At 34.0% G+C, this 14757-nt stretch overlaps 1 protein-coding gene across 1 annotated transcript in view; it reads left to right on the forward strand.

The window, feature by feature from the left end:
• LOC141568583 (uncharacterized) overlaps window positions 1-14757 on the forward strand; it is a 376689-nt gene that overhangs the window by 275996 nt on the left and 85936 nt on the right. The gene's annotated exons all lie outside the window — the stretch shown is intronic.

Below are 14757 nucleotides of genomic sequence, written 5' to 3' on the forward strand. Positions count from 1 at the left end.
CTTGGTTAATAAAGTGCTGGGTCTCTCCCTCCAGGCTGGCTGCCCCAGGCAAATTCTAACTTTGACTCTGCCTCAGGCAGGCCTCAGGTCTGAATATAACCTGGGTGAGAAAGAACTGCTTGAAAACCCTGGTTCTACCACTTTCCTTTCTTTCATCTTGCCCCCTTAACCTCTTGATGTCCCAGGTTTTTGTAATTTGTACTTTAATTTCCTCATTGCCCATCCTAAGAGCTTAATATGTGGGTCATTTTTTTATAGTATCTAAAAACCATAAAATTTAGCATTGCTGATATTGTGGGTTAAGATGGAGGATTATTCAGTTTATGAAAAAAATAATAGTGATGATTGTGATGTTGAATGGCCTGATTAACTTCAAAAAATGTTATTTGTTCACTTGTGAGTTCTACTGCAGTAGTTATTTTCATACACAGTTGAATGTTATTCCTGGCTGGGTAGAAAAAAGGCTGCTCAAAGAAGGGTTCAAAAGTAATATTTTGTGGTTAAGACGGATGTTGATTTAGTGCTATTAATTCATTGTTGTTGCTATTGTTATGTTATGTAAATAAAACTGGCCTTTCTCTTCAGTGTGGTTGTGTTGTGAATTTAATTAAATTTGAAATTGGGGAATGGCAGGGCTTATCAGTTTTCAAGAAATTAAAAACAGGTTCTAAAATTTAGAGCTAAAAATCATTGTAGTCTGTTTAAAGTTTAGATATTAAAATAAGTTCTTTAATCAACCACTGTTGTATTAACAGATTAAATCCATTGAAAGCATTCAATAGAGCCATATTTCAGACATAAAATGATCACATGTCTACATTGCTGTGTGGTATGGAACTGACCAATGAATTGGCTTACTTAATTGAAGGTCAAAAAATTAAAATTTCTGAGTAGAATACAGAAGTAGTTTCTGGTAAGCTACATTATATAGAATAATCTCAAGTGACATAATAGAACAATGACCATTTTGCTATTTAAAATCTTTCTATTAAAGGCATTTGATTTTCAACTAATTAATTTTTTTTTTTTTTTTTTTTTTTTGGTGGTGGTACTTTTTTGAGTTGAAGTTTTTACCCTCCCAGAATATGGGTTTTCTGCCCAGGAAAGGCGATAAACGTAGTTTCTGATTCTTTTTTTTTTTTTTTCTTTTCTTTTTCACATTAGTATAGAGGCATCTGTGTTCAATAGTCAGTGCTTATATATTAAATACAGTTCATTCATTACAGATTATTTGCCTCCCTTTCTAATTACAGAAGATTTGTGCCTAGTGAAAAGTCATTATTTATAATCTTTGGCCAATTTAGTTAGAGCATTAGTTAAAGCTTTATTCTTTCACAATATGAGGAAGTAATTATTATAGAGAAAGAAATGCTGATTTAAAAATTGAGGCATTTTCATATTTTTTATATGAACAAAGGATTTTAAAAATAGTTTTAGTTTGGATTAAATCATATTGCAGTGTACAGCTAAGAAAGAAGTTTACATTTTGGATCAAAATATAGAAAATCCGTAAGCACTAACAGAAATAATGATGCCCACTTGATTATTCAAATTTTACTTAATCAGTATTTTTTGTTTATTCCTATAAAACTGAAATGACAGTTGGTCCTATCAGTTATGGTACAAATAATGATAAGTATCAGCACATTACAGCCAGTAAAATCTATTGTCTTCAGTTAAAATGAGCTTGAGATTTTTTAACCCAAGTAATAAGAGTTGTCTTTATTTCACTATAGTTCAATATCTACACTTTTTCTTTTATAAAAAAAAACCCTTTTTTTGAGAATTAGAAAAACATTTTCAACATTATTTAAAGTAAAAACCCAAAATCTCGGATTAAAAAAGGAAACAGCTGCTCATCTGTCCCATCCTCACACAATTGTTCAAATGGACAAGCTAGATTCTAAGATTTTATTCCATTAAATGTGGGATACCATATATTTGCAAATGACAAAAAGAATTGTACTGATATTTTAGTATCATTTTCATATTGCCTTCTTCATAGGTAAAGTATGGTATTGTTTTCTTTAAAAAAATAGACCTTACTTTGTCATATGATTGATTGCTATAGAATTTTTTCTTTTAAAAGACATATGTGACAATGCAAAATAACAGATTGCATAGATGGTATTCATATTGTTCTGCTTTATAATATAAAACTTGTTTATTAGAGTACATTTTAAAACTAGGGATTTGTGTCATGAGCAATATAATGTAGCAAAGGCAGCTGGAAATTAGGCAACATGCAGTTCTCTTTTGAAGAAAACAATAATATGGCTACCACAAGATTTCTGAGAATGCCTGGCATAAATTTCAGCATCCGATCACGTGTCTGAGTCTAAAATGACCAAAGGGGAAATTCCCTCCATGTCCCATGTTAACATATTTCCGCTTCAAACATTCTGAATAGACAAACTTACCTTGCTGGAGTATCTCATGTATACGAGTTTATAAACAGAGTAGAATTAGAGTGCAAGCCCCAACCTAGAGATAAAGTGTTCAGGATATAATTCCAGTATCTTGCAGGTTCATGTACATGCCTCCCTTTTCAACATGCATATAAAATGGCTACATGTAGAAAGGCGTCACGACCATGGTAATTGTCAGGATAAATGAATACTGAATGTAAGAATTGTCACTGTGACATGTTTTACGCTACCTATATGTTAAAAATCCTTTTATGCCAATAATTTGCATAACATGCTTAGGCAAGCATATGTTGTCCCTCAGTTTCTTAAAAGAAATGACCCAAGTTAACAGTGTAGTAAGAAATGCATTCGTATTTCATTATATTCAGTTAGTGTGGGCTATAGATGATCCCACACTAAATAAATAAAATAGAGAAATAAGATTTTAGGCAACTGTTAAACCAATAGTTCAAAAACAACATTCATACATACACACACATACACACACACACACACATATAAATTTAGGAATTTCTCCTTATTATGAATTATGGTCAAAACATATTTTGAGCAGTGACCGTGACAATACCCACTTGATGTTTAATCTGAAAGATTTTAATCTCCTAATGCAAGTATCTATAAGCAGTACAGCACTTTTCCACCAGTTGTCAAATCAAAGAATCACCAGGCTTTGGGGATCCTTGCATACTGTTTTAACAACTGGTAATCAATTTATTAAAATATTTGATTTAAGCACCTGCAATGAGGACTTCAACCCGGACACCTGTCTCTCAATCTATTTTGATACTTCATCTATCATATACTTTTATTTGAAATGTCATCTGAAAAGTAAGCATGCCACTTTAATAGACCAACTCCAATAATACAGAATGTGTTGCAAGACGAGAGCATTTCTGCACAGCACGGGCTAGCTCTGTCTCATTGAAGCTGTCACAGTCTCATAAAATAACACAGTCGATCTTACATGCTTGAATTCATGCCCAGTGGAACTGCTGCACTTACCTTTTTCTTACTGTTTACCTAAATTATAATACAAAAGTGCCACTTATAAACTTAAGTTTGAAATTGTGCACAACTTTAGTTGAAGAGGGGGTGCAAACACAGCTACTTTGGTCAGAAATAGAAGAAACAGTGTCATTACTTAACAGAATAAAATAGCATGGGGATGAGAAGTTTTGACCTACATACCTTTTGTTGCCAGAGATTTTCTATATAATCGCTTGAGAAGTAAGTACTGAAATGTAATTCTATTTTAAGGTAGTTTTGTGTTTTGTGATTTTGTTCTCAGATATTTCAGGCTGGCATCTTACCTGCACAGGCGTCCGGTTGTGAGGATTAAAATGTCAGATAATGTATATAAAGTACCGAGTTGCATAAAACACAGGGAATTTTTAATATATCCTAACTTCTTTCTCCTTTCACCATTTCAGATTTATTTTGAATCTTATAATGGCAACACCTGTAATATTTGTATGCAATTCAATAGTTCTAGATTTTGTCTGAATTCTCCACTTCTTTTAATGAAGCTTCTGACTGTGAACTACAAGTCTCCAGTGAGCCAGCTCTTCCCTAAATGAGAGGACTCATCTGGATAAAAACTAATGAGTGATCCTGCTTCTCCTCTCCACTTTGAAAGTGAGCAGGGAACACCCCTACCCACCATGCCTTTCTTCACTCTACCTAGATTTCTTGTATGAATAAGCTTATCTTTGGGGGGCATGAGGCTGAGGTGAGATTCATGAAATGAAATCAAAGGCAGGGGAAGGAAAGATTTTTCTCAAACAGCCCAGGCAGATGTTACCTGTTTCACATATCTTAGGCTATGCTCAATCCATCATCCTTGGGAAGCATACTAGCCGTGCTAGCTCCTTGGCAAGGCTGCAGATAAATCAGTGGAAGGTATTTTATTTGGTACGTATCATAGGACTTCCCTATCGGTTTTTCTCTATTGTAAGAAAGAAAACAGAAAGAGAGGAAAAGAAAGAGCAAAAGGATTCTTTAGAGTTTCTACACTTGCAGATTAATTTCAATTATTTTTCTTCTTTGCTTAATAGAAATAGAAAATAACTGGTTGGACTGAAATGATTATCTTCTCTTTAAGATTAATTTCACGTGGTAAGTCAAATACTGGACTAAGAGTAAGGTTTCTTCCTGGTTGTGGCTTCAGCACTGCCCTACCTGCTTATTTAAGGCAAGTTGCTCATAGTTTCTGAGACTGTTTCCAGCCTATAAAATAGGAAAAATAGTATTTTTAATTGCCTAGAATAGTATGTGTCACATAAGATATGTTAAAAGTAGAGCATGAGATATATTAACTCAGTAATCCAGGTCCTTTCAACCTTCTTATAATAGGAATTAACATTTATTATATATACTGTCCATATATACACATATCATGTTTCCCCAAAAATAAGACCTAGCCAGACCATCAGCTCTAATGCGTCTTTTGGAGCAAAAATTAATATAAGACCCAGTTTTATATTATATATTATATTATATTATATTATATTATATTATATTATATTATATTATATTATATTATGTTATATAGATCCAGTCTTATATTAAAATAAGAATGGGTCTTATATTAATTTTTGCTCCAAAAGACGCAGTAGAACTGATGGTCCGGCTAGGTCTTATTTTCAGGGAAACACGATGCATACACACAAACATACACTGATCTACTATTATAAAACTGTACTGCACCCTCCTTTTGTTTCACTGACAACAATATGTTGTGGCGATCTTTCCATGTCATTATAGACTTCAACTTCAGTTTTAATTTTAGTTTAGTATTTTATAATAGGCATATACTGTCATTTAATTAATTTGTCCCTTATGGATGAGTTTAATAGACTGTTTTTAATTCTTCATTATTATAAATGCTGCTGCAATAGCATCATTGTCTCAGCTTGGGTTTTTTGTTCCGTTTGCTTTTTTTTTTAGTTGGTTTTATTTTGCCAAACAAAATTTTGATGTAATCAAATGTGTCCACATTTCCTTTTATTGTTTCCAGTTTTTATGACATAGTTAGAATGGCTGTATCTAAAGAATATAGTCAATAATATTGTAATAACTATGTACGGTGCCTGGTGGGTACTAGACTTATTGGGGGAAATCACTTCATAAATTACATAAATATCTAACCACTACGTTGTATGCCTAAAACTAATATAAAGTAATATTGAATGTCAAAACATATAAATGAAAAAAGAAAGGCTTTCACTAAAGCCAGTTTATAAATATTTTAAGTATCACTTTCTATGAATAAATTCATGATTGCATTGATACAAAAGGAATTGTTACTATTTATATCTTGTTATTATTGTTGTTAGGTTGAGGAAAGGAAGTAGAGATCCCGTTTTATTTTTTTCCCAGATGGCTAACCAATCTCATTAGAGAATAATCTATTTTCCCACTAATTTGAATATTTTCTTGTCATACAATATTGAATTTATTTCCAGATTGTCTGTTATATTCACTTGGTTCACTAACGTTTGCTCTGGTACCACACTTTTAAAAATATTACAGGTATTGCTAATAAAACCATTATTTACCAATTGATAACATAAGGATTTGGGGGTTAGTAGGGAAAAATTCCCAGCTGAAAGTACAATTGGAAGTATTGGTTCTGTGGTTAAGAGAGTTTAAACAATGTCTGGAAAAAGTAGGTGGGAGCAATGAGAGTGGTAAAAGATGAAGGAAAAAGAAAAATAGAGATGAACAGCGTTGCAATTCTAAAGGGAAACTATCTATCTATCTATCTATCATCTATCTATCTATATCTATATATATACACATATATACCTATAATATATAATACATATATAATACATAATACATAATACATATATAATATAATATAATTAATATAATATAATATAATATAATATAATATAATATAATATAATATAATATAATATAATATATAGTATAAATATAATACACACTCTCTCTCTCACTCTCAGGTCGGACAATTAAATTCGCGAACTTTCCACAGTGTAAGTTATATATGGACTGATTTGTATTTTCTCATACAACACTGTGTATATTTGTATTAGCATGAAGAAGGCATATGATTGGGTTGGTCTAGCGTTAGGATTTAAGTTGTGAGAGTTACAGGAGGACAGACTGATATGGGCTTGAAGTCACCAGCGAAAGGTCAGGTAAAATGGCCTCTGAGGCCAAGACTAGTGGCAGAAGGAAATAAAATCCGGAGGACACTGATGGATTGATAAAAGTAGTAAGAGTCGTCATGAAATTGTCAATGTTGATGAAATCCAAGAGCACCTTAAATGTAACTATGGAATAAAAGAACTGAGTAGGTAGAGTTGTGATCAGAGGCGAGGACAATGGAGCTTATGTGGCTGTGATGTGATGAATCCATCATTCTTCCCTTCGTGCTGCCTATTTTTACACAAAAACTTATCAGAGGGCTGAGATAAAAGTTGGATAAAATGAGACGTAAAAACTTTATGGACAGAGAAAGTGTAGAATTCTTCTGCTATAAAGGGGCAGGAAAAGATTTAGAAGAAAAGGAGGGCAAACCATATATATATATATATATATATATATATATATATATATATATATATATATATTTTTTTTTTTTTTTTTTTTAAATGAAGTCTTATTAGGATTTGGGCTTTGAGGCAATATATTTAATACAAAAGGAGAAACGGCAAACATTTTGGGAAAAAAATGAAAGTGGATGTGATTAAAAATGTGATGCAGAATTATTGATGATGCGGCAGGAGGAAAAAGAGGAAGTGGGCATAAATATTTGAAAGGAGTTCTCCAAGTTCAATTAAATGCTTAGGCAAGTCCCCAAATTAAATGAGATGCCAAGAAATAGTTGGCAAGCAAAGTGTAGTAATTAAGTGCCAAAGGGCTAGGAATGGGGCCCAGCCTTGCCACATTATGCCACCTCTCCGTGGCCCTGTTCATTCTATTATGGCAAACTTAGTAAATGAAACAAACAGATCACAAAAAAGAGAACTGAAACTAGATACTAAGGATAAACACAACCATGGCCAGAGATGTGGACTCCAAGGGCAGCTCCACTTTGGTCAAATGGGAATTTACAATCTTGTATAAATAACGTGCCAGGCTCCTGGGGTCCGGCCTCAATGAAGGAAGATGCAGTGTTCGCAGATGAAAGGAAAGCAGACTGTAAGCTAATAAGCTGTTAGTGTTCTTCAAATAAAGATATGCTTGGATGTGTAGCCTGGGTAATAACCAGTTTTAAGCTTTTAATATAAATTCTAGCACACAGGGCTCATGGTGCAGCTTTGGCAGAAGCTTTCAAGTGCCAAGGTTACCAAGCCCAATTGGTATCTTAGATTAGAATGTAAATATCAGAATCTTGAAATACCTAAGAGCTCCTACCGAAGTTCCAATGTTAATTCACTATGTGTAAACTGTGTAAATATATGCATATATGCATATATGAATATATGTAAAGTATGTAAATACATAGCTATTTAATGTATAATGTATATTTAATGTATAATCTAAATGTATATGATGCACACACACATTGTGTGTACACACACACACACACACACACACACACACACACAGAGGGTGCCCAAAAAATGTATGCACATTTTAAGAAAGGAAAAAACTGTATTAAAATTATGCTGATGGGAACCACTTTGAGCACCTCTTGTAATTGCAGAAGTCAAATGTGACTTGTATTCATCTTTTGTTTTCGGTCTATATTGAGTATTACAATTTAGTAGAGTGTTTTCTTTCGTAAAATGTATGTGCTTTTTTTGGCACCCTCTGTACATATATATATATATATATATATATATATATATATATACATATATATATAATTTTGTTGTTTGTTCTTATTTTGATTTGGTTGTTATAATAATGATGTTTAAACCAATGCAGATAATCCTACCGCCACATCATTTATTTTGATGGTTTGCATGCTTGTTTTTGGTTAGTAAGAGTGGCCTTTCTGGTGGAGAGTGGAGGAGGCTATTCTAAAAGATTGCAATTGGCAGAGGAAAGTAACTTGGAGCTTCTTTGTGCCTTAGATCAGAGTATCTAGCAGACACATTTGATTGCTTCACCTCTAATGGATAACATTAGCTTTGTTCTATACGAACACAGTGTAAAAAGGAAATTGTAGCAGCAGAAAGAAATTCTGTTGCTGCCTAGAGCATTTCGAAAGGATCAGAAACGAGTTAATCCAAGGAATTAAGAGTTGTAAGGTATTGTAAGATATAGAGATTCAGAAAATACTCCTTATTTATTATTAAAAACCAGTGAGCGTCTATAGGAAGTCCTTTGCATCATGGTTATAAAATAGGAAGCATTTTTCTTTTATTCTATTTCTGCAGACAAATTATTGCATTTATTCACACAGAATACTTTGAATGAAGTAGATCCAAAGACCATGATCTACAGTTTAGGAGCGGAAGAAGAAAGCTCTCAGAGAACTGTCCAAAGAAGTGTAACTAGTGGCAGAGCTGAGACTAGAGCCCTGCTACTTACTTATTTAAACGTCCTTCTAACTGGTCCACGTTGTCTTTTATAATCTTTAGGCTCTAGTGCCAAAATGGTCACTAGAATAGAGTCCTTTAATAAAGCAGATTGGACTATTACAATATAGAAATTGGAATATGGGATTGCTCTATACTTGATAAATGTACCTAAATCCCCAACAATGTACTAAATTTCAGGTTATACCCTCGAGTGTTTTTAACGGAGTTGCAGAAAAGCATAGAAAGCAGAAAATTTCTCCACTTTATTAACTGACAGCCAAGAATACGTGTAACAAGTTTTGTATAAAAATTACTTTTGAATGGCATTATGTGTTAGAGAATTTTGCCTAAATAAATGAATTATCTGTGAAATGGGAATAAAGCCTATGACCGCTTTGCTTTATAAAGAGTGAGGATTAATAAAAAACCCTGACAGACTGCTCTAAAATGATTGGAAAAGACTTGAAAGAGGGATTCAGGGTATTGTCAAAATGCTAAGAAAAATGGGGAAAGAGATTTTGTCCAAGAGGAAATGTTAACTCATTTATAATTTAAATGGTAGATCCACAAGACACTTATGTGTGTTACCCATTAGAACCACATCCTAAATGTAAGGTAAAAGCAGTTTTATTTTATCTCCAAAGAGAAACTAATAACAGAGAAATTTAAATTTGAGCAACAGCAGTTAAGACTAGGTATTTTAAATCTCATTACTTCACAATCTACTAATTAATAATTTATAACAGTTTAACCAGAAATGGACTGAGCTTTAGCGTAACACTTGTCTCAAAAAAAGACAAAAGACAAAAAAAAAAAAAGACTACTCAATTAAGTTAAAACAGTAAACAAAATTGTTCTGTTCCTCTAGAAAGAAATATTTATCTTGCTTAAACATTCAGGCAGCTTTTAACCAATACCTACTGGCTACACATAATAATTTTTCAAATGTTTGTTCTAATAATCCAAATATTTTGCAGAATGTCTGGTTTACAACACTTTATTTATTATTATTTTTGTTGCTGTCTGTGATTAAAAGTTATTCAATAGCCTTCACATTTTTAAATCATAAATCTCAAACTTTATAGTTTCAAACTGAGATTTCTGCTAAGAATTAAGTTTTTTTCATCACATGTGTCATACCTATTCCCTCTTTTCTGGTCTTCCCTAATGGCCTTAGTTTTAGGTCTTCGTGATTTCTCAAGTGGATCGTTGCAAATCTCCTACATAATCGTGACTCTGACACAGACACCAGCTCTCACTGGTCTCTCTTTCTCGGTGTCAATCTGAACTCACTGTTGCCATAATGATCTTTAGAAATGGCGTCAGTTATTTCTACCTTAAAAAACAAACAAACAAACGAAAAACCCTTAAAGAGTCCCTATTGCCTAGAGAATAAAGTCTGACACCTTCATTATGTCATATATGAGGCTTCACTCATAAAGCCTACATTTAGGTTTATTTGCTTTTCCAGAACCCCTACTCCTTCAGTTTTCATTCTATTCTCCTAGAAATGCAGACTATTTTCTAAATATGGCAAAAAAGAAAAGATGGAAAGAATTTTGGTTTTCATCCTGGGTGAAATGCTGGACTAGTCAATTCTGGAACTAATCCATTTCCAGACATTTTACAATACATGATAATATAGTTTCTTTTTGGTATATGTTGTTTTTTTAATTGTTGGCATTGTGCACTTTCATTATAATGTGCCTAAATGTGATTTTCTTGGTATTTATTCTTTTGGAGTTTTATAGGTAGATATATTTGTTGTGGATTATGGTGGATATATATATTTCACCAACTTTGCAAAATTCTTAGATATTTGTCTTCAGATATTCTTTCTAGCCCAGTTTCTCTCTTCTCCCCTCTGCATCTCCAGTTATTCATGTTACATTGTTTGTTATTACCTCTCAGATTTCAAATGCTCTGTTCTATTTATTTTCTCTTTGTGTTTCAGTATTGATTATTTCTGTTGGTTTGTCTTCAAATTCACTTATTCTTTCTATTCTGTGTCTAGTCTATTGATAAACCCATCAAATGAATCTTTAATTTTTTATTATGGCTTTCATTTCTACTTTTTCCATTTGGCTCTTTAAAAAAAATGATTTCCATGACTCTTATGAAATTCCCTCTCTCTTTACTTATATTGTTCACTTCTTCCATTTTCATTTAACACATTCATCATAACTATTTTAAAGTCTTTGTCTGATAATTCCAATTTATTCCATTTCCAGCTGTATCTGATTCCATCAATGGGTCATATTTCCTTGCTTCTTTATATGTGCTATGTTTTTTTTTTCATTGTATGCAAGTAATTTTGTCCAAAAGAACAATAGAGACTAAAGTAAGTCATAGTAAAATTCAGAAGAGAGCAGGCTTCTTTTTCTGTCTGGCCACTAGCATGGGGGGCTGAGTCAATCTAATCTATAGATGAGGTGAGACTGTTATTGCTTTATTTAGTTTGATTCTATTCACTACTAGCTTCAAATGACTTGAGATCAAAATCAAGACATTCTCTTCAGCAGGGCTGAAGATTAAAGCATCCAGGAGACCCGAGCTACCTCTTATGCTTTGTAACTCGCCACCAGCTTTCAAGCCATGGGAGATCTCATCATGTTCACAGCAGGCTGCGAGGTGCTTGGGTTGTTGGGTGTTCTTTACTTTTCAGTGTTGATCCCAGCTTTCTGTGCCTTAGGAGACTTTTACCACCCTGCTTTGAATGTACTCAGTTTACATTCAAAGGAAGGCTGAAGGGGTTGATTGGTGAAGGCCTGGAGGGTTTTTCTGAGTTCTTTGGCCCTGCCTCCAGCTTCGGCTGGCCCTGCACACTTGGTTAACAGGAGGTGGTATCTCTCAGCAATTCTTCCCTTCCTCAGCCTTAGGCCACCACTAAGTCACATTTCTGTGAGGAATGGGGTTTCCTATCTTGTCCTCAACCTTCATCAGGCCTTTGGCTCTACTCAGGATTCTGTGTTTGTATTCCAGGAAGGACTGTGGGAAAAAGCTGGTGAGTCAGTACAGATTCTGTGTGTGTGTACTGCCCACTGAATGCTAAACTGTCATGCCTGTTCATATGGGCCTTACAATTTTCTAAAAGCTTGAGTAATTTTTATTTACACCTGTCCTTGTCCTCTCACTGCTCCCCCAAGAATGAAAGTGGTTGTGGGGCTCTTTTCTCCTAGGAAGAGCTTGTCAATTTCTAGATTTCAGTTATTTAGGTGTCTTTGTATCCTCAGGTCTGTGATGATTTAAAAGTCCCCACAGAGTTATGATTATATAGGTTATCTGGGTTTTTCTCACTGTTAAGGATGGAAGGAGCATTGTCCTACAATTGTCTCTATACTAAGAAAAAGCAGAAGCCTCTTTAAAACACTTTTAATTGAGTTTTCTGGTATGTGCTGCTGAAAATACCCTAATCAGATCAATACTGAATTTGAAATTGTTCTTTGGGATGAGAAAAACCATAGATTATTTTAATTACTTCTTTGCTGATTACAAAATTAACCTATTTTTGGTTATAGAAAATATTTAAAAAATAAAAATCATGAAGAAAACAAAAATTACATAATAACTTTTCATAGATATAAGCATTAATATCATTTTATTATATATATTTCAACTTCTTAAATACATATCTATCTATGCATAGTTTAAAACAAAATATGCAATTTTATAAACTGCTTTTTATCTATGTAACACTATATCATGAGCCATTTCTATATAATTAAATATTCTAAAAGCATGACTTTTAACGCAGTATTATGTTTTATGATTTTCAAACATTTTTACTTAATCAATCACATATTATTGGGAATCCTGAATATGTGTTGCATCTCACAATGACAAATGGCCCTGTGATGAAAACTCTTGTATTCTGGATAGAGTGAAACTTTTCGAAGGTCAAATAGCTGGTTAGTGGCTAGTCCTCCACCAGGCCGTAAGGTCTACACCAGTGTTCTTTTCTCTGCCTCTGATCTTGACTCTACCACACACTACTTGTAATGGAACAACAGGAAGAGTGCAGGTCAAAGGAAAAACGGAATTTAGAGAGTTTATTATGCTGCCATAATCAGGAGCTAATCTAGGATCCCAAAGTGTAAAGAGTCAGGGACGCAGGAAAAATCAAAGTTGGAGAAGGCAAGAGCTAGGCAAGGGATCTGCTTAAGTGTTATGATTGGACCTCTTTAACTATTTCCTGACCAGGCATAACATGGATCTAAAGTGTAGTCTGCTTGCACTCTCAATACCCCATGATTGATATTACCTACTTCTCTCACAGAGCACTAATTTACCTACCTTAACAGAGTGGAAACTTAATCTCTTTTTTTCCAATCCCTGCTACCAATGCCTTGCTTTAGGATCTCACCATTTCTATCTGTTATTCTCTCCAAAAGCATACTGTATTTTTCCAACTTTAGCCTGGTCTCCATCTAATTGATGTAATCATACTTTCCCCCTGATTTATATCAGATTTCAGTAGAAAATCAAACTCCTAGCTGCTGGATAAGACCCTTCATGATCTTTTCCCTGACTAGCATTTTAGCCACATCATTTGCCAATATCCAACATATGCCCCTCATTCAATGAGTGTCTTGTTTCCCAAACAAATGTGTCTTATTTCTCTGTGCATTTGCTCATGTTCTTCTAAATGCCTCGAGTATCCTTCCATCTCTCTTAACAGTTATTATTCTTGTTAACTTCAACTCGCCTTGTAAAACACATCTTCAATGTTCACAAAATTTCATCTTTATTGAAAATATTTGATAATCCCTCAAACTAATATAGATTCTTTACTCTCTGCTGCTCAAATATCCTCTTCATACAGTTATCATCGTATAAATTAGACCACACTACAGTTTCTAGTTTTGTTTTGTTTTTCGTCATCTTTGCATAAACAATAGTTTTGTTTTGACTTTACATTCCCTGAACTTAGCACAAAGCCTGGCTCTTACCAACATCTTAATCGATGTTTATTAGAATACTGTAATAATGGCAATAGTAGATAGAAGAAAAAAGCTAAGGTGACTAATTACCCAATTACCCACCCTCAAGTCTTCCATATACCAGTAAGAGAGTCCACCACCGTTCACTGAATTGTTAGAATGAAAAAATGAAAAATCATTATTGATATATCTCTCTCTCTCCCCTTCATACTCATCACTTATTCTGTCAGCAAGTCCCGTTGGGCAAAACGTATCCTAACTAGAACCATTTCTCATTCCTCCATCATTGCCATCCTACACCAAAATAGAGTCATCTTGTTTTTCCTATACTTCTATTGGCTTCATACTTCTTTCTCTCGCTCTCTCTTTCATAATAATCTATTCTTCACATAGTACCTGGAGAGCTCTTTTAGAAATTAAAACCTTAACACAGTTCTCCATGCGGCTTCCTTATCATACTTAGGGTGAAGCCCAGCTTTCTTTGCGAAGCTAACAAGTTCCCACATAACTGGTAGCTCCGTCCTGTCCTTCTCTCTGTGTCATTTGAACCACTCCTCGCCTTAGTCACTCCTGTCTAGTCATACTGACGCCATTGTAATTCCTCCATCTGCGCTAATCTTGTTCCTACCTCAGAGACGCGGCACTTGTTGTGCCCTTAGCTGAAATGCTCTTCACACAGTCAGGTTCTCGATCACGTCATCTCCTCAGTGAGCTTCCTTTAACAGTTGCGTTACAATGGCCCCCATCCAACCCCTGGTTTCATTCTCTAATCCTCTTATCTTCATTTTGTTTCTTCATGGTACGTATCACTACATATTATATCACATACACACTTTGTTTACTTGTTTATTTTTTGATTTTCCACTATAATGTGTTATGATTCCA

This window comes from Rhinolophus sinicus, chromosome 7 (genome assembly GCF_057876585.1).
Source record: "Rhinolophus sinicus isolate RSI-liver-muscle chromosome 7, RSI-T2T, whole genome shotgun sequence".
NCBI classification, from domain to species: domain Eukaryota; kingdom Metazoa; phylum Chordata; class Mammalia; order Chiroptera; family Rhinolophidae; genus Rhinolophus; species Rhinolophus sinicus.